Below are 27,981 nucleotides of genomic sequence, written 5' to 3' on the forward strand. Positions count from 1 at the left end.
TGATCAAATTGAACAGAGTCTAAAGAGTTAGGAAAAGCAAAGCAAGTCGGTAGGGAAATAACTTGTATAACTAGACAATATTTTAATAGAACAGGACTATTTCCTGCAGCATAGAATTCTTGCAAAGCATTTCAAACAGTTGAACTCACAACAGGAAGTAATTTGCTGTTGCAAATAAGATCACATGACAGACACTGCCTATACTGATAAAAGGGTAAATACATTTCTTGGTAAAATTGATATGTGTAGTCTAGTTAATGTAAAGGCATCAGGGAAATTTAATGACACTGCATGTTTTAAATTAGTTTGCAATCTTAGAAACATGCTGAAATACCGTGTCCAGTTCTGGTGTCCACAATTTAAGAAGGATGTGGATAAATTGGAGAGGTTTCAGATAAGAGCCATGAGAATGAGTGAAGGATTAAAAAGTATGCCTTATAGTGATAGATTAAGCTCTTTGAGTCTATTTAGTTTACCAAAGGGAAACTTAAGAGTGACTTGATTAAAACTATAGGTACCTAAATGGGGGACAAATGTTTGATAATGGGATCTTCAAAGTAGCAGAAAAAGGTATAATATGATCTGAAGGCTGGAAGTTGAATCTAGACAAATTCAGACTGGAAATAAAGTATAGATTTTTAACACTGAGGGTAATTAACCCCTGGAACAATTTACCAAGGGTCCTGGTGGATTCTCCATCACTGGCAACTTTAAAATTAAGATTGGATATTTTTTCTCAAACATCTACTCTTGGACTTATTTTGGGGAAATTCTATGGCCTGTGTTAGACAGGAAATCAGACTAGATCAGGGGTCGGCAACGTTCAGCATGCGGCTCGCCAGGGTAAGCACCATAGCGGGCCGGGCCAGTTTATTTACCTGCTGACGCAGCAGGTTCGGCCGATCGCGGCCCCCACTCGCTGCGGTTCGCTGTCCCGGGCCAATGGGGACGGCGGGAAGCGGCACGGGCCGAGGGATGTGCTGGCCGCGGTTTCCCGCTGCCCCCATTGGTCCAGGATGGCGAACAGTGGCCAGTGGGGGCCGCGATCGGCCGAACCTGCCGCGTCAGCAGGTAAATAAACTGGCCCAGCCCGCTAGGGTGCTTACCCTGGAGAGCCACGTGCCGAACGTTGCCGACCCCTGGACTAGATTATCACAATGGTCCCTTCCATCCTTGGAATCTATAAATCTATTAAACAAAAGAAGTTTCTTGGTGCTTCAACTATCAAATTATAATTTACAATCTAAATTTTAATTAAACCTCTACTGCATAAAAATATGTTTTAATGGTCTCAATAAGTTTTAAAAACCTCCAGATAGTTAGCAGATGTTATAAATGCATTTGATCTCATCAAATTCATACAAGGGCTTGGGGCGAAATTAGAAACTATTTAATTTTCATTTGAACCATAGTGACATGATTTATTTAGATTAGTTATACCTAGAGTGGCCATTATTATGTAAAAGTAGGTCCATAATTCTGGAAAAATTGTATTTGTAGTTTTATAAATTAGTAATGAGTGTCTATTTTAACTTATGCAGCAAAGGCCTATTCCTGGAGTCAATGAAGTCAATTGGAATTTGGTATAAAAGTGAATGGGACAGGACTGGGCCTCTATTCTGGAGCTCTTTTGTATTTGTATATTGTGTTATGATTGGCTACAGGCTGGTTTCTTGGAAGATTAAACTGTAAATGTTAAATCAAAACAGCTTCACAGTCCCTAAAGAACAGCAATTAGTGGTTGCAGCGTGAGATGATTGGCTGTTCTCACTGGAGTCTGAAGATTTGCCATATTTGAATGACTTTGTTTCTGAAGTTCACCCTTTGGCTATGGTCCCCAAGGGCATTGTCCACCAGCAGAGACTAACCAGAACTCTATCTGAGCCCCCTACAGTGGGGCTACAGGTATGTAGCACAGGAGCCTGTCACATCAGTTCTATGCTACCTAGGATGGCTGGCTGCTTTTCAGTCCCTTAGCACCACTATCGAAGTTCAAAACAACTGGATTCTAGCATAGACGCTCGTTCAAAATGTACACGATGGAGTTACTTCAATCTCTGATCACATATGCTCATGTGTAGCTGGGACTCTCATTAAAAGGAAGGTTATTATTAAAATGAATTTATTTCAAATTCTATTGATCAGAGCAGTTAACTTCCAGTTCCTCTCCAAAAGTAAAGCCTTTTAGAATAACCTCCTTTAATAGCAACATGCTAGAATTGACCCTAGTTGTTTACTTATTTATCATGTAATACTTAACAGTTTGTGCATATTCATGGAAAAAGCACAGGAAAAATGATGATGTAAGAGCTGCTTTAGCTGCAGGGCAATCTCATACACACTGGCAATTTAAGTGAGTATTACACAACTATTTACTTTGCTTTTAAAGGGGGGGAAATCAGTTACCAAAGCAACTATTACGTTGTGTGCTACTAATGCTATTTTTGAGGTAAAGAACATCGTAAAGGTGCGCACATAAATATGCCTTAGGAACTCATATACTTTTCACAATTGGAAGAAAAAGCTCTATTATAAGCAAACTTTTTAAAAAATCTAGACCTTCTTGCTAACTTTTCTGAATTGTAGTTTGCTAACCAGTTTTCATCCCCATTTTTAGTTTGAGGCTACACGGTGGTAATGGATAAGTCAAATGTGAGTTTAGATATAGAGGTATATTCATATGTGTGCATTTCTGAGCACTCTAGCATTGTGTATATACCAAGTAGCATTAGCAGCTCTGGGGGTGCACTAAGCATTGCTGCATTTTATATAATTCCTGAAGAAGTCTCCATATAAATACAAGCGGTTGACTATTAGCTGAACAGATAAAAGTGCCCTCCTATCATTACTTGTAAATGCTCAAAGCAAAATGTGTTCATTCCTTGCCATAAAGCAAATGCTAAAGAATATAAGATGTTTACATAATATTGCTATTGGACAAACAACTCTGGTGGTGTGTCACCGTTGAAGATAACAGCACATGACATAAGTTACAGTAGATCGCTTCTGTCCTAAACACAGTCATGACCTAACTGCAGAACTTGGAAATGCTTGTTATTATTTTGTCAGTGGTAGTCCAAAGGGCAGAGGAAGACAAGCAGTTTAAGGAGAACTGGATTTTATTAATCAAACTTCATCTCATTCTGTTAACGGCTTGTCCATGAGCGGATTGTGATTTCCTTGCAAATACTTTGGAATAACAATTAGATTCAAGACATAATTTGTGGAAATATCTTGGTCTGTAGCTCATTGTAAGCCGTAGATTGTGAATGTTCACTAGCAATCTGAGTTGTTTTTGATTGGACGCATACATCAGGTGATACTATTTTCTTCCTTGATTGGAGGAATGTAATACTTAGAATAAGGTTTCTTGTGCCAAGTCTCATTATCATGAGTATGAAATTCCCTTTCTGTTAAACATTCTGCTAATTCTGCTTAAAATGTACTGTTTCCGTGAGCCTTTTTACCAACAAATCCATTTACTAGATTGTTTGCAGCGTTAATTCCACCCTTCAGTTACCTGCATGACCAACTTTACTCAAATGGTTAGTCTTACTGAAGTCAATGGGACTACTCAGTGGCGTGCATAGCTATATGCACATTATGCACAGTGTGTACCATTGGCAGGGGCAGGGCTACCTGGGGGGCAAAAATGGAAGTTTTGCCCCAGATGCTCTCTTTGAGAGGGCCCCAAAAGTGAGTGACATTGCGACCTGGTGCACCGATTTGCAACACTACTCACCGACATTTGGCCTGGTGGTCCCACCATCATTGTGGAATTGGTGGACGGGCCAAACCTGAGTTGTGCCATGCTAATTAAAATGAGAGTGGTTCAGTTGTGCTTACCATGTGGAAAACCTCTGGAGCTGCCCCCAGGACTACTCACAAAACTAAAATTACTCATGTGCTTATGTGGTCGGAGGATTGGGCCAAGCATGAGCACAAAAGAGGCTCAACACTGAAGCAAGTTTATAAAAAAAAATCATCTTTGAATAGCTCTGGAAACTTTTTTTGGCAGTATTCGCCCAGTTCTGAGCCGCAGGTCTGGTGCAAATGAGTGTGGCTGCACTGAAGTCAATTGAGCCGTGCCCATTCATACTAGCTGATGAGCTGGCCCTTTCATTTTTAAGATTCATTGACTGGGGTGGTGTTATTAATCAGTCCATGAAAATTGTTCACTTGTGTAGAGCTAGTGGATTAATAGAAAAAATATTTGGCCAATATTCGTATTTGATGAATAACAGCAAAAATCAGTGAATACGTTATTCATCTAATAGTATTCAGCCAGCTCCGCTTGTGTGTCTGTATCAGCATCATGTGCACTTGAGTCAAGTCATTTCATTTCCCCGTGCCTCAGTTTCCCCAACTGTAAAATGGGGGTAATGATGATGACCTCTTTGTAAAGCACTTTGAGATCTACTGATGAAAAGTACTAATAAGAGCTAGGTATTATTATTATTATACAGCACAGGTAGGCGTCTATAGTGTAGTATGGAGGGGAAAACATAACATCTGGCTCATTGTGTGTGTATTCCTTGTATCTGAGTCCTGCAGACCACTTCAGGAGAACTTCTGTTTCTTGAATGAAGATTAGACTTCCTGGGAACTAAGTAACCAAAGCTCATCAAATGTTCTGCTGCATCTCTGTAAACTGTAGAAATCGAATATTATACTCTTCTGCAGAAAATCAGTGAGGCCTTTTAAGTTACTTAATTATTTTAAATTTGTAATGTTAGAAACAGAGACATTTAAAAAAACAACCACCAGATAATGTAGAAATGCTTGCAAAGCCCTAAAGAGGTGAAAAAATTGCATCTGTTTTAGTTTCTCTTTATTCTTTAAGCCTGCATCGTAAGCACTTTTCCTGGCTCCCTCTGCTGGCTATGAGGCTGGCTTGGCTTTCTTTCGGTATGATACTACTTTTGGTGATTAAAATAGCTACAGTAGCTCTGTGTCTTTCTCTTTCTCCTTCCCCCCGTTCTATGAATTTTTTGCTTAATTACACAATTGTCTTCATGACTGATTCTACTTTTCCAGTATATGAGTCACATTAAAAAATGAAACTGTATTTTTTTAAAAGCAATCAATCAAACTGCATTGAAGAAAGGGAGACAGAGAAGGGAGGGAGAAGCAACTGAGTTATTAAGGAGCTATGGCCATTGAGAACTAACTTTTTGAAAACATTTAAAAGAAAATAACTGTTAACAACCTGCTAACACATGCTCTGGTCATGCTGTTTTTATTTGTTTTTATTCAGAACAGTGTCTATTTTCTCATCACTCTGGATGTGATTTCTTGTATCTGTCTTAGAATAACAAAGCAATTTTCATCTCTAAAGCACTTAGCAAATACGAACTGATTAATTCTGACAATTCCCCTGTGAACTAAATAAGAAAAGGCTATCCTCATTTTACAGATGGGAATGCTAATCTAGGGAGGGTCAGTGACTTTCCCAAGGCCAAAAAACCCTCAGTCAAAATAAATAATGTAGAGTACTGATTTTCACATCAGCAGAAGCCCAGTTTGCTATTCGCAAAGTTGCATGTGTAATTGCACACTTTGTGTCTAACTGGCCATATGCACATGCAAATATGAAGGCTGCATGCACAGTTTCTGTAATTGCAATTGCAAAATAGCAGTCCCTATTTATCTTTTAGATTTGTAATCTAAAAGATGAGATGTAACTGGTGGATGAAACAGACAAGTGGGCAGTGATGGTCAGGTAAGGGTCATGGAGTTACAAGAAATGCGTGCAATTCTTAGCCAGTCAGGAACAGTCATTACAACTGGCCATCTTCCTACTCAGTATCAGGTTGCAGTTTTCTGTATTCACTACAGAAACAGTGAATTTTGAAAAATAACTTGAAGGAAGATAAGATTGTTGTCACTTTACAGCTTTTGACTTAATTTCCCCCCGGTAATGTGAAAATTAGACCCTTTATGTCAGAATTCATGTTAATTTATTACTACAAATATTGTGCTCAGATTTCAAACTTAGGTGCCTAACGTTATCATAGGTAACTTATGGGTGCGATTTTCAAAAACATTGGCCTAACTCATGGACTTTATTGAGGACTTTTCCTCAATCTCATCCTACACACCTGAATATAGAATTTAGGCATGAGTTCTAGATGCCAGTTTGAAAATTGGGGGGTGGGAATTAGGAATTTAGGAGCCGAAGTTTAGGCTAGTTTTGGAAATCTTTGGGCTTGTAATAATGTACTTTGTGCATGAAATTTTCAAAAGCACCTAAGTTTCTTAGGAGCCTAAATCCTAGTGGGATTGCATTTTCCCCAGCTCAGTTTTGAAGAAGAGGACATGTTCCCTCATGTATGCCTAATAGTCACATTTACTGGGTATTTTGCTTGTTGGATCTCTTTCATGCCCTTCAGCGTCGAGGATGACTTCTTTGCCTCTGGAACAAGGCCTCCTGAAGTTAGAATGAGAGTCACATGCTCACTGACATTTGTGTACAAAGGATGATTTCAATACATGTCTTGGAATTAGAGTAATTTCCAGTGTGATCCCTCAAAATAGATCATGAAAATTAAAGTATTAGGGGCCAAATTAATCCTTGGTGTAATTCCATTTACATAAATTGTTACACCAAGGATGAATTATTTATTATTATTATCACCACAAATATTTGCAGTGCGTGGTAGATGGCTGTCACGGTGGTATCTGGGTGCCTTTTGCCTCACACATTTGGCATTTCCTGTGAATACTCTTTCTTGAGGAGTTACTGCAGTTTCTATGGCCAGTAGGAGTAGAAGCCTATCTGCTTTTGTTGATGGAAACATAGGACCTGGTTGACATTTTCACTTAGGCCCCTTTTCACCATCCTGGCAATATGAAACTTACTAAAAAGGCATAGAACAAGTATGAATAAATTGAGGCTGGACATAAAAGATGTTGACTTCTGACTGTGCTTCTGTTCCCTTGACTGTGCTTAGAGATTGGGGTTGAGATTTTCAGAGTTGTGCAGGGGATTTAGCCACATATCTTCCATTAGAATGAATAGAAGGAACACAATCTGTTAACTAATGGAAGATATGCGGCTAATTCCCTTGCACTGCTTTGAACATCTCAACCTATTAGCATTGCTGATGGAAACAAGAGGGCTGGAAGAAATAAGCAGGGAGTATGAATAGGAGACCATAGTGAAGACCATAGTGTATTAAGGGCACGTGTGTGTGTGTGTGTGTGTGTGTACGTGCGCGTGAGAGAGCGATTTTGCTCTAACTGGTAAGAGGCTTAATAGCTTCTCCTCTATTAAGTTTTCCTTTGGAAAGGAGGATCTTTTAAATATTAAAACACATTTCATTACATTTCATGTGCTCTTTCATTCTCTTCATGCACTTTGTGTTTGATAGATTTGTCTTTTCACCAAGGCTCCACATGTGACAGATTATATCTACGTATCATCCTGCCATTTAATCTGAATCAAAGGGAATATTTTATCTAATGTGACAGGTACACTCATCTGTTGTCAAAGCTGTGACAGTGCTGACCAGATTATTTGGATGAATGGTCATCTTGATGTTGCAATATGGAAGGTGTGGGCTTTGTGAATAAACTGGAATAGCACAGAGAGATGGACTGCCACTGAAGTGGAAATGATGGGATAGACTGTATGCTAATGTAATATATAAAGACATCAGAAACTGACTAGGGGTATTAGGATAAAGAGTTTGGGGATGTTGGTGAGCGTAATGGAGGATGTATGAAATATATACTTGAACAATCTAGGAGAGGTTATTTGGAATAAAGAAGAAAGCAAGTACTTTTTTTTTATGCAAGTAGGTCATACATCTTTCCTTAGCACTGCAGTGATTTCAGTTACCCTAAAATGTGTTGGGCTACTGATAGTGGAATCTTTTACTGATAAGACTCAACATGTATATTCCTGGAGGCAACATCCAACTGATGGAACACTCAAGAGGAATATAAATTTTCCTAAACATATTCCTAAGCAAATGAGCTGAGCATGAAAATAATTTAAAACTGATTTGATATCTTGGCCATGGTGGACTCATCACTATTAGGTGTGAAACACCTATGAGACTGCAGTGGCTATGATGAAAATTAGCATATAGGGCTGGGATTTTCAAAGGAGCCTGAAGGTGCTCAGATTCCAGGGAAATTGAATGGGAGTTGGGCACCCACGTTTATTGTGCTCCTTTGAGAACCCCAGTGTAGAAAAAAGTATGGGACTATTCAAAGCCCTAAATCATGTATCTGATCTGGGTTGTGAAAGCAAAAAAAAAAACACCCAGTTGTCTGCATTTGGAATTATGAATTATGAATGTGGATCAGAGGCAGAAGGGAATGGAGAAGAGGATGAATGAAACTTCTTCTGGGAGAGGACTGAAGAGAAGCAGAAAACATAAATAGCACAGTAAAATTTTGAGGGAGGAGAGCAGCACGTCCCCTTTAATACCCTGTAGTGATTGTACCTATCAACAATGGAGATGGTAGATGAAGGGACTGAACATACCAGGGAGTAGCCTTAAGGATCGGCTACACAATAGTGGAAGAGGCACTGAGTCACGTGACTGTGGCAGTGTTGTCAACTATCCCAATTTTACAATATTTCATTACATTAAATGCTTTTCTTAAAGCCCCAGCTCCTGAAATCATGTGAACATAATCATAGAGTTAAGGCCAGAAGGGACTACCAGATCTTCCAGTCTGACCTTCTGTATATCACAAGCCAAATATGTGAAAACCTCAGTTTAATTTAAAAAAAAACCAACACAGTAAATTTCTAGCTCTCAAGGTTGCAGAGGAAAACCTTGAAAATGTGACCCAAATGCATCCTGAAGGCTCAAAAGCCAGAAGGCAAATAAGAACCCTACATGTATTAAGGTTTGTTTTGTTTTCGTTTTGTTTGGCTTAAAAATCATGAGATTAAAAAGAACAACCTCAAGATTGTGTGTGTGGGGGAGTGACCCATGATTTTTGAATGCTTGGTTTGCAATACAGCTGTGAGAGCTCTGTCCAAATGGTATTTTCCGTTTCTTTCCCAAAGGCAGCAGCAGGATGGAAGGCTGCCGAGATCGTCGTGGTGGCTCCTGCAGTCACAAGACTGGCTACAGGGCACTTACGAATATGGCGCTGCTAGAGATCTTTGTAAGTTAATGTTGAATTCTGTCAGAATTAACCTGCATGCTCAAATGTTCCAACGTGATGTGACTATTACCCTGGAGGATGACACTATGGAAAGTGATCTCCTCTGGCTCTGCCCGGCCACTTCCCTCAAACTGTGTTGTCCAAATGTTATGTGGAGCTGCTGCCATTGTTGTGTAAAGAGGTGGGGTGTGGCTGCAGAGGCCAAATATTGTTCTCCATTTTGGAAAGCAGGGTTCTGGACTGCAGGAGGCTGAAGCCAACACCAGGTTGTGGTGGTTGTGATTGGTATGTAGTGTTTAAATGAATATAATGTCCTTAATACAAGGTCTTCATGCCTTAATAAGGAGAAAAACACAAACATTCAGTGCTTACATGTAGATGCCTCTGTGGTACTGGAGGACGAGAGAAGTAGCATCCCTTTTCTGACAATTTCCCGCCCCCCCAGCCCAGGTTTATTGATATTTCTGCTATATTCAGGCCTCATGTGCTATTTTTTTGATTATATGATCTGACCCTAAGGGTACAATTGACATTGTAAATGACAGATGACAATGTGATCAACCAAAGAAATAAGAAACAGTATCAAGAATAAACAGACAGCTACAAAGGACATAAATGATCTGGTAAATAGTGTCATTGCACAGGTTTTATTTTAATTAATGCATTGGAAAAAAAGATAATTGGAGCACCAAATATTAGCATGAGGTGGCTGAGAATATTATAGCAATTAGTAAACATTTTTTCAGGGTATACACAATAGGGAAATGAGGAAGAAAAAAGGATTCATTTATTTATTTGAGAATGACAGTGGGAAACCAAGTGAAAGAAGATAAGGGAATGGCATAGATGTTAAACAGGTATTATGCATGCATCTTTTTTTTTTTTTACAAAAGAAGGGCATTTGGTATTTTCATGGATCACATGAATAATGGAAGAAAAGATTTATTCAAAGGTCAGGGGATCTTACATTAAGAAGGTGCAGGGTTGTATGACATAAATCCAAAGAACTTGCTAAAGGAAATGGTTATGAAGACTGGTGGGACTTGAAATTCTTCCATGATGTTTCCATCCGGATATGTGTGGCTTGTTTCACCCTTGGCTTTGTGCAGCCATTGACAGCAGTGAAATTGTGTGCAAAGTTGGTGTGAAATGCCACCATTCTGATTTGGTAGCTTTTTATGGTCACTGGTGTAGATCAGGGGTCGGCAATGTTTGGCACGCGGCTCGCCAGGGTAAGTACCCTGGCGGGCCAGGCCAGTTTATTTACCTGCTGACGCGGCAGGTTCGGCTGATTGCGGCCCCCACTGGCCGCGGTTCGCCGTCCCGGGCCAATGGGGGTGGCGGGAAGACGCGGCCAGCACATCCCTCGCCCGCGCCGCTTCCCGCCGCCCCCATTGGCCCGGGACGGTGAACCGCGGCGAGTGGGGGCCGCGATCGGCTGAACCTACCGTGTTAGCAGGTAAATAAACTGGCCTGGCCCGCTAGGGTGCTTACCCTGGCAAGCTGCATGCCAAACGTTGCCGACCCCTGGTGTAGATGATTGCACAAGGTGGAAGGCAGCAGTGAGTCAAGTCCGTAATGTTTATAAAAAGAGGAGCTAATAAGTAAATCTTTGACAAAGATCTGAATGCAGAAGTAGTGATTGAACTGTGGGAAAATTTATTCCAAATGCACTGAAACTTGATTGGAGAGCAGGGTAATAAAGGGTACCAGGAATGAAAACTTATCTGTTGCGTCTGCTTGGGCATTGCACTTGAAAAGGTGAAAGAGGACGGTGTAGGACAGAGCCTGAGCCAGGAGAGGAAGGATGCCCTCACCACTGGAATTTGGGAAACTGCTCCCCACAGACTACCTATGTGACTTTGCGCAAGTCACATAGCTTCTGTGTTCTCCGTCTGTAAAATACTTCCCTGCATCACAAGGGTCTTGTGAGGATAAATGCATTATCCTGGAGAAATGGTCTGAAGTAAATAGAATGAAATTCAATAAGGACAAATGCAAAGTACTCCACTTAGGAAGGAACAATCAGTTGCACACATATAACATGGGAAATGGCTGCCTAGGAAGAAGTACTGCAAGAAAGGATCTGGGGGTCATTGTGGATCACAAGCTAAATATGAGTGAACAGTTGCAAAAAAAGCAAACATCATTTTGGGATGTATTAGCAGGAGTGTTGTGAGCAAGACAAAAGAAGTAATTCTTCCACTGTATTCTGCGCTGATTTAAACTTCAACTGGAGTATTGTGTCCAGTTTTGGGCACCACATTTCTGGAAAGAAGTGGACAAATTGGAGAAAGTCCAGAGAAAAATAACAAAAATGATTAAAAGTCTAGAAAACATGATCTATGAGGGACGATTGAAAAAACTGGGTTTGCTTAGTCTGGAGAAAAGAAGACTGAGAGAGGACATAACAGTTTTCAATTACATAAAAGGTTGTTACAAAGAGGAGGGAGAAAAATTGTTCTCCTTAACCTCTGAGGATAGGCCAAGAAGCAATGGGTTTAAATGCAGCAAGGGCGGTTTATGTTGGACATTAGGAAAAACTTTCTAACTGTTAGGGTAGTTAAGCACTGGAATAAATTGCCTAGGGAGGTTGTGGAATCTCCATCATTGGAGATTTTTAAGAGCAGGCTAGACAAACACCTGTCAGGGATGGTCTAGATAATACTTAATGCTGCTTTGAGTGCGGGGGACAGGACTAGATGACCTCTCGCAGTCCCTTCCAGTCCTACAATTCTATGATTAAAGATTTAAATTCACTCAGCTACTAGTGATGGGGGCCATATAAGTACCTAGGACAAATAATAGCTTGTAGATATTAAGGTTTCAATTTACTTCCCATGCCCTTTACATAAGAGCATAAGAAGGGCCATAGTGAGTCAGACCAACGGTCCATCTATCCCAGACCATCATTGTCTTCTGACAGTGGCCAATGCCAGATGCTTCAGAAGAACAGAACAGGGCAATCATCAAGTGATCCATCCTCCGTCATCCAGTCCCAGCTTCTGGCAATCAGAGGCTTTAGTCTTCCAGTTGAAGAGTTGATCTGGCAGACAGAGTTATAACAAGATCCACTGGCTGGAAGTTGAAGCTAGACAAATTCAAACTGGAAATAAGGTGTACATTTCTGTCAGTGAGGGTAGTTAACCATTTAAAAAATTTACCAAAAGTTGTGGTGGATTCTCCATCATTGGCGCCTTTTAAATCAAGTTTGGGGATATATCAGGTATGCTCTAGTTCAAACTAGAATTATTTTGGGGACATCCTATAGCCTGTGTTATACAGGAGGCCAGTCTAGATGATCACAGTGGTTCCTTCTGGTCTTGGAATCTATGAATCTATCTTAATTCCCCAAAGTGTTGCATCTAACTCTCTCCTGCACACCTCTGGAGATGATCTCCCAATGACTTTCTTGAAGAAAATGGGCTAAAGTTCTTAATAAGGGTTAAGGCTTAAACTGCACTCAGGGTTAGGATTTCCTTGCTTGAAGTCTAACTTGAATTTTCTCTTTCAGAGTGTTAGACCCTGGTTTAGTTTTTCTTTGACCTCTGTCTACTTTTTTGGTGTTATGTTTGGCCTCCTCGTTTTCCAACAATAGTCAGCAGTTTTTTCTCATGGGAGGTCTACACTAGTAATCTCTAGAATGGTCAATTCCTTTCTCTGCAATTATACCCGATTACTACACTTGTTTTATTGCCTCACTAGACAGGTCAGCATGGATGGGAATGACCCTTCCCAGCTACTTGTTCAAATGCTAAAACAGCTCAAAGCTGATGCTCAAGTTAAATAGCACATAATGACCTAGATCCAAGGAGCACACATGCAAGGTGGGGTGGGTACAAAAGTGGTATAATGCTTTGTGTTTTTTCTTCATCCTGAGCTGGCTGTTTGCTGGGCTGCCCCTCCAGTGTACTTTAGAGAAATCTTCACACTGCTTTAAGATAGCTGCTAGTGGTTCCAATACACGATGAAATTCTGATCCTATTGAGGTCAATGGCAAAACTCCCACTACTTCACTGGAGCTGGGATTTCACCCACATTTTTTTAGTTGGGAAATTATTGATTTATTTAAAGCCAGAGAATAGAGAGAAAAGGAATTTCTATGTATTTCCACTCCCACTCATTGAAATAAATCACTGAATAATTGTTCAAGTTTTCCTCCTATTTACATTTTGGAGGAAAGGAAGACTGTCCCTTTAGGGGATAGTAAATGGGAAAATTAAGAGGACTTGTGTAATCTTGTGAAAGGAAAATTTTGATTGGCTGAATGTCAGGTAAACATTTGAACTAGGTTGCTGAGATTACTACTAAGTGAATTATGGAGGTTACTGCTGAAATTAAGTGGAAGACCATGTGAAAGAAATTGCAGCATTGCTGATACAGCAACTCAGAATTTTTTTTGGTATGACTTAATGCTGTCAAAGCAGAGCACTATCAAGCTTTTAATAACTTGCACCAGCAAAATATTATGAGTAGGTTTGGACCAGACATACAACCCATGGAAATATCTCCATTCTCTGCACATTATCTTTGTTTATTAGTGAAAGCTGTCATCAAGGCTATGTTGATATCACTTTTGTGATAACTCCCTGTTTTCACATACTTGTCACACTTTAAAAAAAAAAAATCTCTTCAGCAGAAAATTTCCTAGCTTGGGTAACAGCCCCAAAATAAATTGTTTTGGAAACTCTCAGCAAAATCTGCTCACACATTTTGAGGGATATGTGAAGTTGAAAAACAACACTTTTCTATTGTAAAAAGATTTACAAAACTCAAAACTGGAAAAATAACTACATTTCATAGAATGAAATTTTGTAGCTAAGTAGGGCTCATTGTGGGGAAAGCTCCGGGCCAGTGGAGTTAGCATACCGTTTACGTTATTCTATAGTCCCATAAGTGGAATTTATGGTCCCATAAACACATGCTATTGATGTTAGTTGTATAGTTGCCTTTTTTTCATTTCACTGAAAAGTTCTATATAGACTAGAACCAACACCTGTTGAAGTCTGTGGAATAACTACTATCGGCTTTAATAGGAGTTGGACGAGGCTTTAGTTGCATAAATTGTTACTGGGCTACTTTTGTTCTACAGTGAAATCAGTAGAGAATAGTGTTTTAATTTCCTTTTAAATTTTTTCTTGAAAAAATCAAACAGGGAAAATGAATCTAAATAATAAAATAACTTGCTATTAAAGTTGCAATTTTAAACACTTGAGTGTCAGAAAATGTAAAACTTCTAATATTCTTAGTCTATTGCTTGTTCATCAGTAGTTCGCTACTAGTATTCAGCACTCAAAACTCAAGTTGTATTAATTGGACTTGTAGGTCACATGGTATGCTTCTCTGATTGGAAGAGAGCAACTTTTACAGTCAAGTTTTTAATTATGGATACTTGAAATTATAGTTTCTCAATATGGTTTCCTCAGCTGTTCTGCAACATTCCTTTAAAACTCAATGTTCCAGTGAACATTCTTCATCTGATAAAATATTCATGGAAAGTAATCACAGAAGGCTGCAAACAGAGTCAAAGCAGATTTGTTTAAAAATTCAATGGCATATTTGTAGGGATTTGTTTTGGATTATTTGCCTAGCTCTAGTTTATCATTCAGTCAAAATTGCACAATGGTAACTTCAGGGCCTTGTTCCACCTCTCTTCCTCGGGATGAGTCACTCCATGAGCCCATCCCAAATGTTATGATTTCAGTGGCACTACTCAGATGGTTAGGTACTGTATTACTCAGCATGAATAAGGGTGGAAGAATGTTAACTGAGTGGTTGTAGTTGTGTTAGTTCCAAGATATGAGAGAAATAAGGTGGGAGAGATAATATCTTATTGGACCAACTTCTGTTGGTGAAAGAGACAAGCTTTCATTAAGTGAACATTAACTGAAACAATTTTGCTTTCTTAGAGCAAGCCAGCTGCACATGGTAAAGGAGAGTTGGTTTATGAGTTTGTCTGGGTGGGTAGTTCAGTGCTATGGTTCAATGTAGTGCCCATACCCACTTAATGCACCTGTCACTGTAAAATTGCTTGATTTAGTTGTAATTGATGGATTTAGCAAATTTCACTTCATTTATGTGTTATGGGTTTATGTGTCTGGAATCCTTTTTTGGAGTGTTCTGAACTATGCAGGCACAATTGCTTGACTGTTTATACAAAGAATTTGTATTATTTGGGAGCCTCTTTTGGAACTGGAAGAGGCAGTAGTCTGTGAATGCTGCAATATTGGTGGAATACCTGAGCACTGCAACACATCCTGGTTTGCAAATTACCCCTTGATCTTGCAGTTTGAGAAATTAGGGTTGAAAGAGTTTTGTTGTATACATTTGGAATGAAACTCACAACTCATCTTTATTTCCCTAAGGGTTACAGATTAAATAAATCACTTAAGAATCTTTATGGTAGATTTTGTGAGGTGATTTTCTTTTTGACATTACTGGCTTGGAGAAATTATGGTATTTCTAATAGCTGAATACAGTAATATACAGGTGGCACAGAGTTTCCTGTATAAAAAAATAGAATAATATGTTTTCATGTTTGATTATTTTAATTTAGTTTTCTAATTAGAAGTGTCATTTTATTGCTACTTGAAGAAATTAAGTATTTGTGAGGAGTTTCAGTCATGGTTGTTTTAGTATGTAGGTAAGGGTTAAAATACATTTTTCATTTGAAAAGAGAGGATTTCTCTATTTCTCCCCCCCCCTTTTTTTTTTCTCCAGAGGAGCTTAATTGTTTCATAGGCCTAAATCATGATGATGCCTAGATTGAGAGAACCTGCAAGGGAGTTCAGGTGCTGCTCTAGAAGTTACCTACATGACACAGCTTGTCTAATGTTGTTTTAAAAAAAAATTCTGACAAAAATTAAGTCTCTTTTGGCAAAATGGGAATTTTTATGAGAAAATGTTCATTTCTATGCAAATTTTCAATGATTATTTTTTATTTTGTTGAAAAAATTAAAATTGATCTTTTTCATGGGAAATTTTATACACACACACACACACACACCAGCTCTACTAAGTGATCTGAACTTTTAGATCATCCCAGTTCAATTCTCCCTATTTAATTTTCCCTTTTTATGGAAGATGCCCAAGGACTTCTTTCTCATTGACTTTTTCAGCTGGTAGCTTGTCACACCCAAATTCTTCTCCGGTATCTTCCGGTGTGTCCTGATGGCTGTGATCTTCCCCCAGAACAGCTGGATAGTAGCTTGGTAAACATCTCTTCCCTCTCTATCTTTTTGTAGCACCCCTCAAGTCCATTTCTCTTCTCCATCTCCTAAAAGTGGGATCACCCTAAAGCAGAAACTGAAGATAATTTCAGTTTGGGTTGGGGAGCCCTTTCCTCTTAATCCAGTGTGAGGTTGGCCAGTATACTGTGAGATATCTTTATACTGAAGGTTTCTCTATATCCAAATATGTTTCCCCAGTCCTAGCCCTGATGAACAGTCTTGTTTATTTGAGGTTGATCTTTACACATATTCCAGTCTTGAATTTTTCTAAATTATTCCTTGCAGCTTCCTGTCCACCTTTTTACTGACGTAGGGAGCACTGTTACTATCTCAGCTATATAAACCTTGCCAAAGAGTAGTAAGCATAGAATCTCTGTTTCCCACTTCGGCTGTAACAAGTGATTTGGGGCCACACCTAGAACAGCTTCATCTAATTAAGATAATTCAGTGAAAAAATTGTTGATGTAACCTTAAGCATCTGAAAATCTTGGCATCATACTTGATCTGAATAAAGTGTGAAATAGCTATTGCACATCTTACATCTCAGTCACATAAAGCAGCAAGTGTCTTTAAAGTGATACCACTAATGATGAACATAAGTCAATCTGAGTGCTATAGAATTATGAATGTCTTTAAAAACATTGTTCATGATGGTGCTAGATTAACAGCTCTAGAGACTGAATCTCCCTACCCACACAACAGGCAGCAATGGCTTCTCCTCAATGCATTAGTCTCAGTGGGGTTTTGTGCATGCAGATTCTGTCACTTGTGGGCACCATTAGACTCTTTCTATTGATGATCAGGTGTCAAGGAGGCCCCATGAATACAGATGTGTGCATGAGCAGAAGTGGAGGCTGGAAATAAAGCTGTTGGGTTTCTTTCAGACAATCAATATTTTCATTGATACTATTTACATATTGTACCTATATAAAAATATAATCACTTATCCTGTATCCCTGTCCACAGTCACACTTGTCACCTTAGAACCTTCGTATGTTTCTGTCTCTAGTCCCTATAATTGATTTTTCACCAAACCTGATTCCCAACAGATCTTCGTGCTCCTTCTCAGACTTGTTTTGTTTCCTATTTCCATCAGTTCAGTGACTGAATCAGCCCATCTAAATCCATCCATTTGTTTTCTTTAGCCTCAGACACCACTGCCATGTTCCTTTCTTTCTGCTAGCCCTGCTTAAATTTGCCTTATAATTTCTACATGAGGCCTCAGGGCTGAGATCTATCCAATCCTGTTTCCTATTTTCAGTGTACATTCATGACAGTTCTTCAGCTCTGTTTGCTACCCACGCACCAGTCCCACCCTTTACTGTTGTTTCCTCATCAAATAAATGCCTGGCTAGATTGATTGATTATACAAATGTACTCTAGGAACTCTGGTATTACAGAATCAAATAGCTGCAGCCTTCCACACATAAAAACTGAGGCTGAGTTAAATGAAACTAGAATTAAATGCCTGGCTTTAGCTAAATAAGTATTAGAATACAATAGCCCACGTTGGATGAGATTTAAATGAGTTGTTTAAAATCATTGCTTGTTTTCTCTCTTAACCAAATGTGCTTCTGAGCTGAGAGGGTGAATTTGACATAAATCTGGATATGAAACTCCAGATCATGGTGAATGTTCTATGATTTTATAGGTGATGCATATGTAGGATGGTATTGTTGCTTTGAAGTTAGAAATATGAGTTACAGTTTGCCTAGGGACTTGGAATATAGTCAAGTGGCTTTCCTTTTTTTTAACCATCTGAACAGCAAATATAAATTCATATAGGCTGGATAGAGAAAACTCAAAAGCTCAGTCCCTGTCCTGAATGGCACATGATGTATTCTATGGACACAGAGGGACAGATCCTCGGCTGGTGTAAATTGGCATAACGCCATTGAAGTTGAGATGTATTCAGGACCACAAAAAGGTTTGTTTTGTCTTCTCTCCCATGCTAAAATAAAAAACATAATTTTTATGAGTATCCTGGATGAGTTGTTTTTCCAGGTAGATTTGAATTCAAAGATGGTGGTTGTTCACTGAACTTGTATTGAAAGGGTTTTCCATACACAGAGGAAACAAATGTAAATACAAGTAGAAGGGAATAGAAGAGTGCATCAGATGTAGATACTCGTTATTTTTTTTAAAAATAGGCTGCGTAGCATAAGAGCCTCTCTCTTTTTAGTTTGGGTACTTCGGGACTTCTAGTATCAATGACCTATCTTTATTATAATAGTAATGCCTAGAGGCCCCAGCCTTGTGCTAGAATTGTACAAATGCATAGTGATCACTTGAAGTGATTTGTGCAAATTCATGCAAAAGATTAGTGTTAGAACTGGACATGGAGCCCAAGTTTTCCAGCTCCCAGTCTTTTGCCCTATCCACTGGACCACTGTCCTGTGCCTAAAGATTTCATGCCTCTTTTAACACCTTTAAAGCAATAAACTATTAAACTATTAAAACAGATTAAATAATATTTTCTATGAGGCTACTTTAGAGATATATATACTAGATATTAAAAAATAAATGTAAGGCTCATTCAATTGATAATTTTAGCTTTGCAGTAAATAATCTTCCTGCATATTTGGATATTTGTATAATGTACAGTAATACACATCTCTTCTAGTCTTTCCTATTTTGTTTATTATTGCACTTGTGACCAACTGTGTGGGGCAGCATTAGTGATTTCTGGAAAACATTCAGGGTTTATTGCTGTTTTTAAGTCGTCTTGTTACTTAACCCCATGCCACATTAAAAGGTTTTATATTTTGTTAGCTTTTTGTGTGTGTGCATAAACAGTCCTAAACCACTAACATTAATTCAAGTAGATTGGTTTGTAGGTATACTTTGGGTCTCTTAAAAAACCCATTATGGTACAAATATAAAAAAGCACGGTCTGCAAATATTATACATATCTCAATGGACTAGGATGTGCACTCTAAATGCCACTTTAAATTTTAGGAAAAATACACTAATGGAAATCTGAATGTGTCTGATAGTCTTAGAAATAAGTGTATTGTTTGAGACAAACTGACCATTTATCTGAGACAAATTAAAACAAGGGATAGCAAATAATAGCACTAAGTTAGCCTTTCAGAGAAGAAAACTGGCACAGAACCTTACTCTGGGTGACATATTTCGCAAAGCACTCATTTGGAGACATAGTCCACTAGATGCCTTTTCTGAATGTGTCAGAGGACTAAGAATACTAACTCTAGTGGCTATATATATATTTAAATGAGCAAAGGAAGAATGAGGAAACTAAAGAGCTGTAAATCTAATTTCAGATGTGAGGAAGATGTTGGATGCATAAATAAGTTATAGCTGTAAAACATTTAGACCTGCAGAATTAATTATGACTCTAATTGAATGTTGAGAATGAAATCCTGCTGTGACAATAGTTACAGCACTGATCAAGGCCAGTCCTGGTATCGCACAGGGTTTTCAGAACCCAAAGCAATGGTAACTTAACTGTTTGTCTTCTGATGGTGTCAGGAATAAATCAAAGGGGACACAGCTCCTCCGTCTGATAAATGATTGGTACAAACAAGAGTGCTTTTACCTAAAGCTACTTTATTAGGTCTCAAGTGCGCGCACACACACACGTGCGTGCACACACACGCTGTAATAGTAGGTTCAGAGCCTCCCAAACATTTATTTACCCAAATAGTCTGAGATGGTTTTGAGTAATCAGCAACCAGACTTCCGGGGCCCCTCCTTCCATCCAGCTGCTGGGAAATTTAGGTGTCAGCTCCTTGTCCAAAGTAAAGCTTCCTTGGACTACTCCAAAACACGCTTTCTAACTAAACTCTTTATAAATTTTCTCTGGACAAAGCACATAACTCATAACAGCCCCTAATAGGCTAACAATTTCCCTAGCAACAGCCAATAACAATTCATTATTCTCCGTATCGGCGAAGCAGCTTCAGCAAAAAAACTTAAAAACACAGACAACCAGAATCAAGGTCAGTTTTCTACATTCCCTGCCCCCTTCTCATGAATCTGGCCTTTCATTTTATCTATCCCAGTCAGTAAAACTGCACCTTGCAGCTGTTTTTGCCTGCCTAAGCAAGGCCAGATTTTTCTCCTGGCTCTGTAGTGTCCTTGCTTCCGGTTTGGGGAGGGAGGTTAAGTGCACAAGATGGCTGTGGATTATATCAAATCCAGTTCTCTCTCAGCCCCATTTTCAGAACTACATTTGCAAAAATGTGTGTGCAGAAACTGTGCATGCAGTTACTTAAAATGTGTATGGAAATAAAAGTAATTGTATGTACAAAAGGCCAGGTAGACATTTAAATGGTCACTTGTACATGCATTTCATTACAATTGTGTAATTAGTTGCAGTAATTGCATTCACAAAATTATGCACACTTGTTTTTTCATGCTTAATTGTGAGTATGCGATCTTGAAAATCTGGGCCCATAAAAATGTTAAGTTTGACTTTTAACTTTCTCCCACATTTTTCTTTACGTCCTTATTTTTTAGGGCCACCTGTGGTCAAAAATGTTCTTACAATTGCCCGTATTGATGAAGAGGTAGCTGGTATAGATTTATGGCCTGTAGTTATATATGATCAAACTCTACTAGGAATACATCACTAAATGGTTAGAAAAGACATTAAAGACCTGACCTGTTTTACCTGTTTTGAGAGTGGCATTCACATTGATCTACATAATAAATGTGGACAAGAGATGAACTATTAAAACAGATTAAATTGGGGCTGTCAAGCGATTAAAAAAATTAATCGTGATTAATCGCGCTGTTAATAATAGAATACCATTTATTTAAATATTTTTAGATGTTTTCTACATTTTCAAATATATTGATTTCAATTACAACACAATATAAAGTGTACAGTGCTCACTTCATATTTATTTTTATTACAAATATTTGCACTGTAAAAAACAAAAGAAATAGTATATTTCAATTCACCTAATACAAGTACTGTAGTGCAATCTCTTTATCATGAAAGTTGAACTTACAAATGTAGAATTATATACAAAAAATAACTGGATTTAAAAAAAATAAACCCCAATGTAAAACTTTAGAACCTACAAGTCCACTCATTCCTACTTCAGCCAATTGCTCAGACAAACAAGTTTGGTTACAATTTGCAGGAGATGATGTTGCCCACATCTTGTTTACAATGTCACCAGAAAGTGAGAATAGGTGTTCACATGGCACTGTTGTAGCCGGCATCACAAGATATTTACATGCCAGATGCACTAAAGATTCATATGTCCCTTCATGCTTCAACTACCATTCCAGAAGACATGCGTTCATGCTGATGACGGGTTCTGCTCGATAGCAATCCAAAGCAGAGCGGACCGACGCATGTTCTTTTTCATCATCTGAGTCAGCTGCAACCAGCAGAAGTTTGATTTTCTTTTTTGATGGTTCAGGTTCTGTCGTTTCTTTTAAGATATCTGAAAGCATGCTCCACACCTCGTCCCTCTCAGATTTTGAAAGGCACTTCAGATTCTTAAACCTTGGGTCAAGTGCTATATCTATCCTTAGAAATCTCACATTAATACCTTCTTTTATCAAATCTGCTGTGACAGTGTTCTTAAAACGAACATGTGCTGGGTCATCATCCAAGACTGCTATAACATGAAATATATGGCAGAATGTGGGTAAAACAGAGCAGGAGACATACAATTCTCCCCCCAAGGAGTTCACTCACAAATTGAATTAATGCATTATTTTTTTAACTAGCACCATCAGCATGGAAGCATGTCCTCTGGAATGATGGCTGAAGCATGAAGGGACATATGAATGTTTAGCATATCTGGCACATAAATACCTTGCAACGCCGTCTACAAAAGTGCCATGTGAATGCCTGTTCTCACTTTCAGGTGACATTGTAAATAAAAAGGAGTCATCAGTATCTCCTGTAAATGTAAACAGACTTGTTTGTCTGAGCAATTGGCTGAACAAGAAGTAGGACTGAGTGGACTTGTAGGCTCTAAAGTTTTACACTGTTCCTAAAATGTAGAAAAACATCCAAAAATATTTAGTAAATTTCAATTGGTATTCTATTGTTCAACAATGTGATTAATTGCGATTAACTCAAAAAAATTAACTGTGATTAAAAAAATTAATTGCACAAGTTAGCTGCAATTAATCGACAGCCCTAATTATAATTTGTTTTAGATCTTCTAAACTAGATAACAGTGTTTTGCTCAAAGGTGTGAATTCATGGATGGACAGTAGTAAGAAGTAAGGTGGTGTAATACTTATTGTTATGCTATTTGTGTTTGCCTTGAATATAAATAGGGTTAGATTATTTTATTATGGCCTGATTCCGCAAAGCACTTATGCTTTTGTGTAATTTTGCTGAAGTGAGTAATAAGACTGCTACTCACCTGACCAATATTATGCACATGTTTAAGTGCTTATTCAGGATCAGGGCCTAAATGATCATTTGCGTAAGAAGTGGATAAAGCATGGAAAGATCTGATGGAACAAAGTCAACAGTAGATTTAAATGTAAACTTGGTTTGATGGCCCTAGTAGAAATGACATTGAAAGCTTCAAAGCTACATCTGTATCCTGTGATTGGCCAAGACCATTGCTATATTATTATGACATACCTGAACAGACGGAGAAGGTGCTGCAATTTCAGCCATTGTAGATGGTTGAACTGGTGCCAAGGTAGTTTTGATTTTATTTTTTGTAATTCAGAAGTTTATATTAGTGTCAGGGCTGTCAGGCGATTTGGACAGTAAAATTGCAGAGATTAATCCTGTTCCTCACAAAGAGAAGCTGAAGGTTTACATAAAATATTTCCTGTTTTAATTACAGTAGAACACTTTTTATTATTGGATAAGTTGTATATGCTATTCTGCTCTGTGGTTTTCCTATTTTTCCTGCTAACATCTGTAAATAACTTTCAGTTGTCTCTATTGATTCCCCAGCTGCTGCTAATGTTAGAAACAGATGACTTTAGAAGTCAGCATGAGGAGACTGGAACAGAACTGCAAATACCTGTTGAGTAGTCTGGATGCCTCGCTTGGTCACAAACACACCTCTGTTCCCACAGAGACTGGAAATTATTGACCTTAGAGGATTTTCCACAAATCCACAGCAAACATTTATGGGAAAACAAAAGACAAAGGAAGAGAATTGCAGGCTTTACTTTGTGTCCAGCAGTGAATTCTCTTCCTTAACCTATCAACTTTTATTTTGCCCTCTCTAACGGCTTGATCCTATACCCACTGAAGTCAATGGCAAAACTCCCATTGGCTTTAGTGGATGAGATCAGAGTCTATGCTAGGTTGACACTGATGTTTTATGTCATCAGATAATGGAACTATGAATTAAAAGCCAAAGACGTGCTTCTGCCTCCCACTTCCTGCTAGACAGGGTTTGATGTGTTTTTTTTTTTATTTTATTTTTCTTCCCCAACTGCTCTGGGAAGGTGTGGCCCCGAATCACTAGGATACACAATTCAACAATTGTCTCTTATGAATATTGCAGAGCTGAAAGTTTACTAAATCTCTCTTTTATTTTATTTTCTATGTTGTGCCAGTTTCTTTGACAGAACAAGGGGTTCCCATAATCTAAGTTACATGGATGCTTGCAGTGGCTTGTGAGAAAGATTTAGATTAGACTCATGGGTGGATGAATAACTCCGGTGACTTAATAAAACAAAAGGTGAAACAATATGGATGGGGACCAAAAATAATGTTGGAGTGCAGTTTTAATGGCCCTTATCCAATGGTCACTAGAGTCAAGGTGAATCTTTCCATTGACTTCAGTGGGGTTTGGATTAGGCCCAATTAGAATACAGTAAGGAAACCAATTCAGAGAAGAGACCTCAGGGGTCACTGTAGATAATATGCAGTAATCTCAGAAAAATATCAGGCAATAGTTAGAGGCAAATAAGACACATCAGTCATACGAAGCTGCAAAAGTTATTCTGGCAGTAGGGCATTGCTCTATATGTCTTGTAGGTGGGTATGCACCAGTGTACATCCTAAAAAATGAGACACTCTACCTATGTATCTGAATCCTGTGTATCTCTGTCAGGTATAATGTAATAATGGGGTCGTTTTTACAATCCAGCATTTCCTCCACAGCATCTGATCCTGGTTACTTCTCAAACTGTCAAGTCTTGACACATTTTGTTGGGTAACATATCATTGTCTACTTTACTGATAAGGAGCTATTTGGTGTCTAACTTCAAGGTGCATATTCACGAATGGAAACAAAAAAAAATGTCCCTCAGGAGCCATTGCCAACAAATTATTGAGCAAGACATTCATGATGAGGTTAAGAAAGTCAGGAAGGATGCTGGAAAATTGGAGGGGTCAGAGAAGAGGTGTGAGACCAATTAAAGGATTAGAAAATGTCTTAGACTCAAGGAGCTTTATCTATTTAGTTTAACAAAGAGAAAATTAAGGGGTAACTTGATTACAATTATAAGTACCTAAAAGGGGAACAAATATTTAATAATGGGCTCTTTAATCTAGCAGAGAAAGGGATAACATGATCCTGTGGCTGGAAGTTGAAGCTAGAAAAATTAAGACTGGAAATAAGGTGTACATTTTTTAACAGTAAGAGTAATTAATCATTGGAACAGCTTATCAAGGGTTGTGGTGGATTCTCCATCACTGACAATTGTTAAATCAATATTGGATGTTTTCTAAAAGATCTGCTTTTGGAATTACTTTGGGGAAATTCTATGGCCTGTGTTATACAGGGAGTCAGATTATATGATCACAATGTTCCCTTCTGTCCTTGGAATCTATGAATATATTCTGGGATGTTGCCATGACCAGAAATCCCTGACAAAATGGCACACTCCAAAAGGTTAGAAATTAAATGATATGATTGTACAAATATTCCATTTTATTCATGAAATGCTCAGGTACTAAGGTGACTAGGACCATATAAGTAGGTAGGTAGATGCAGCAAGTAATGATGTCTGATCATCCTTCTGACTCTTTACTGGTGCAGAAGTCCATGCTAGCAGATCTGATTGCAGGACTGTGGCTATCAGATTATGTGACTACTTAGGTTATGTGCAAAAGCAGCAGAGTCCTGTGGCACCTTATAGACTAACTGATGTAATGAAGCAGGAGCTTTCGTGGGTGAATATCCACTTCTTCGGATGCATGTAGTGGAAATTTCCAGAGGCAGGTTATGTGCATGTCTTCTAGTTATCTATCTATATACATTCTATTACATACTGTATTTTCATTTGTTTTTGTGTATAACTGGGTGATGGTAGGAGAGAGGGCACATAAATAGAGAGAAGGGGTGCTAGGGGAATGGAAACAGGAAGCAGTGAGAAGGGGAGCTCTCTTATCCTCTGAGAAAAGTTGGTGCAGCCTATAATACACTTACAAAATTAAACCGCCACACCAGTTCATTATTTCCTTTCCTAATAGTCATAAAATTGCGTTATTATTATTTATATTTCAGTAGGAAATATATTTTACTTCATGCTGTGCAATTTGATTTTAAAAGGACTGGAATTAAAATACTAGATAAATTATTGTTCTCTTTACAAAACTTTAATTTACAGTGATGGAAGTTCATTTGCACAGCCATACTTTCGTCTTTCAGAGGTTTAGCTATAAACCTTCAGACAACTCATTTTGCAATCATGTCTGAAAAAGTCAGTAATCAAATGCTAATAATGGCAAATTAAAATGGGAATTTTTAAGAAATAGGACCATTTAAAATGACTATTTCAGCTGAATTAATTCATATTAATATTTATTAAAAGATAGAAATTTCCTGGCCTCAATTTCAGCTCTAGGTAACTCTTAATATGAGATGTTAAGTGAAAATATCAGATCTTAATTAACAAACGTGATTGATTCTTGTGGTAGAAGTTTAACTTTATCAGACTATGAGGTTAAAGCTACACCAGGGGTTGGCAACGTTTGGCATGTGGCTTGCCAGGGTAAGCACCCTAGCGGGCCAGGCCAGTTTATTTACCTGCTGATGCTGCAGGTTCGGCCGATCGCGGCCCCCACTGGCTGCAGTTTGCCATCCCAGGCCAATGGGGGCGGCGGGAAGCGGCGTGGGCGAGGGATGTGCTGGCCGCGGCTTCCCGCCGCCCCCATTGGCCCGGGACGGCGAACTGCGGCCAGAGGAGGCTGCGATCGGCCGAACCTGCTGCGTCAGCAGGTAAATAAACTGGCCCGGCCTGCTAGAGTGCTTACCCTGGCGAGCTGCGTGCCGAACGTTGCTGACCCCTGCACTACTCCATGATTCATTCAAAATTTGCTCTACTAAAAATTAACATCCTTTTTTATAATTCACTTTTTTTGGCTTCCCCAACCATGAAGATGAAAATTCAAATTACTTTTATTTTACGAAAAGTTTTCTTGTTTTGCAAAATGTCTGCATTTTCTCTGAAGTTGAATGAAAATAAACCCAGTAAATTTCAACTAAAATAACCCCACAACTTTTGGGGACAAAATTTTTTCCTAGCTTAGTCACAGTCTTGAATAGCGCATGACTTAGGAAGATTTCAGTTCACTTTGGTAAACAAACAATTAATTAAATCAATATCACAACTTCCCTTTGACTGTAGGTAGGCAGCAAAATAGCCTCTTATGTTTAGAAAGAGGCTAAAAGAACAGCGTGATTTACCTGGGGACAGGTGACTCTTCTTTGACACCCTATTAGCGATTGGGTACTGAGACAAAAGCTGGTTCCAACTGTGGGCTGCTAGAGCCCTGCCTGTGGAAGTTAGTTAAAAGCTTCACTCATAGAGCTCTGAAATATGGGAGGGTGTTGGTTGGAAATGCTATGCACACTTCTTTGACCTGCCTTTAACATAATAGTACATGTTGCCAATATGTTTAAAAATAAACAACAAATCCAAAACCAAAATCCTCCTGTGCGCACACACAGTTCTCCCCCCCTGGGAGAATGGATGACAGAGAGAGTGAATCACATGTGACAGATGTTAATCACATCACTTAATGCACGACTGGAACATGGTGCTGGTATAAGAACCTATACAGAATAGATTTATAGGTGGAGCTGGTAGTGGCACCTCAGGTTGCCCAACAATTCTTATTATAGGACCCATTTTTTAGTTACTTATAACTTTGAAAACATTGACAGGTTTCAGAGTAGTGTGTGTGATCATATAATTAAAGAGTGTATAATAATTGGGCCAAATTAAGGTTGTGCAGAGAACTGTAATTCTGGCACTTCCCAACTTTAAGTGCTTGACTTTGCAAAATTAATGTTTGTTTAAAGTTTGGTGTGTGTAATAGAATAACAACAGGTTAGGATTGATGTAATTTAACAAGACCAGCACAACTGCATGCACTTGTACAGATACGGAGACTGCTGGTATGACGGGGCACCTGTTTCCTTCAAGGGAGGAGTTTAAAAGTGATTTGGTTGAAACGAAAGGTTGATTATTTTGGAATGTTAGTAGCAAATTTTAAAGATGTAACTTATTTCGTTTTTATGGATCATGCTGACTCTATGCAAATGCTTTACACTGAAGAATATGGATTTGGAATATTTTTATTTTGGACTGCCTTAATTGTCAACGCTGGGGGAAAAGGTATTATCCCCATCTGTAACGTGGGGGATAACCAGGCCAAGTGATTTGCCCAAGATCACATAACAAGTATGTCCAAGAA

The 27,981-nt window shown here is 38.6% G+C and overlaps 1 long non-coding RNA gene across 1 annotated transcript in view; it reads left to right on the forward strand.

The window, feature by feature from the left end:
- The window catches only part of LOC117886722, a 183,544-nt gene that overhangs the window by 35,061 nt on the left and 120,502 nt on the right, over positions 1–27,981 (forward strand). Inside the window, exon 2 of the long non-coding RNA XR_004648044.1 lies at positions 9,032–9,132. This is a non-coding gene — a long non-coding RNA (uncharacterized LOC117886722). The remainder of the gene's footprint in view (positions 1–9,031; positions 9,133–27,981) is intronic.

Source organism: Trachemys scripta, chromosome 13 (assembly GCF_013100865.1).
Source record: "Trachemys scripta elegans isolate TJP31775 chromosome 13, CAS_Tse_1.0, whole genome shotgun sequence".
NCBI classification, from domain to species: Eukaryota; Metazoa; Chordata; order Testudines; family Emydidae; genus Trachemys; species Trachemys scripta.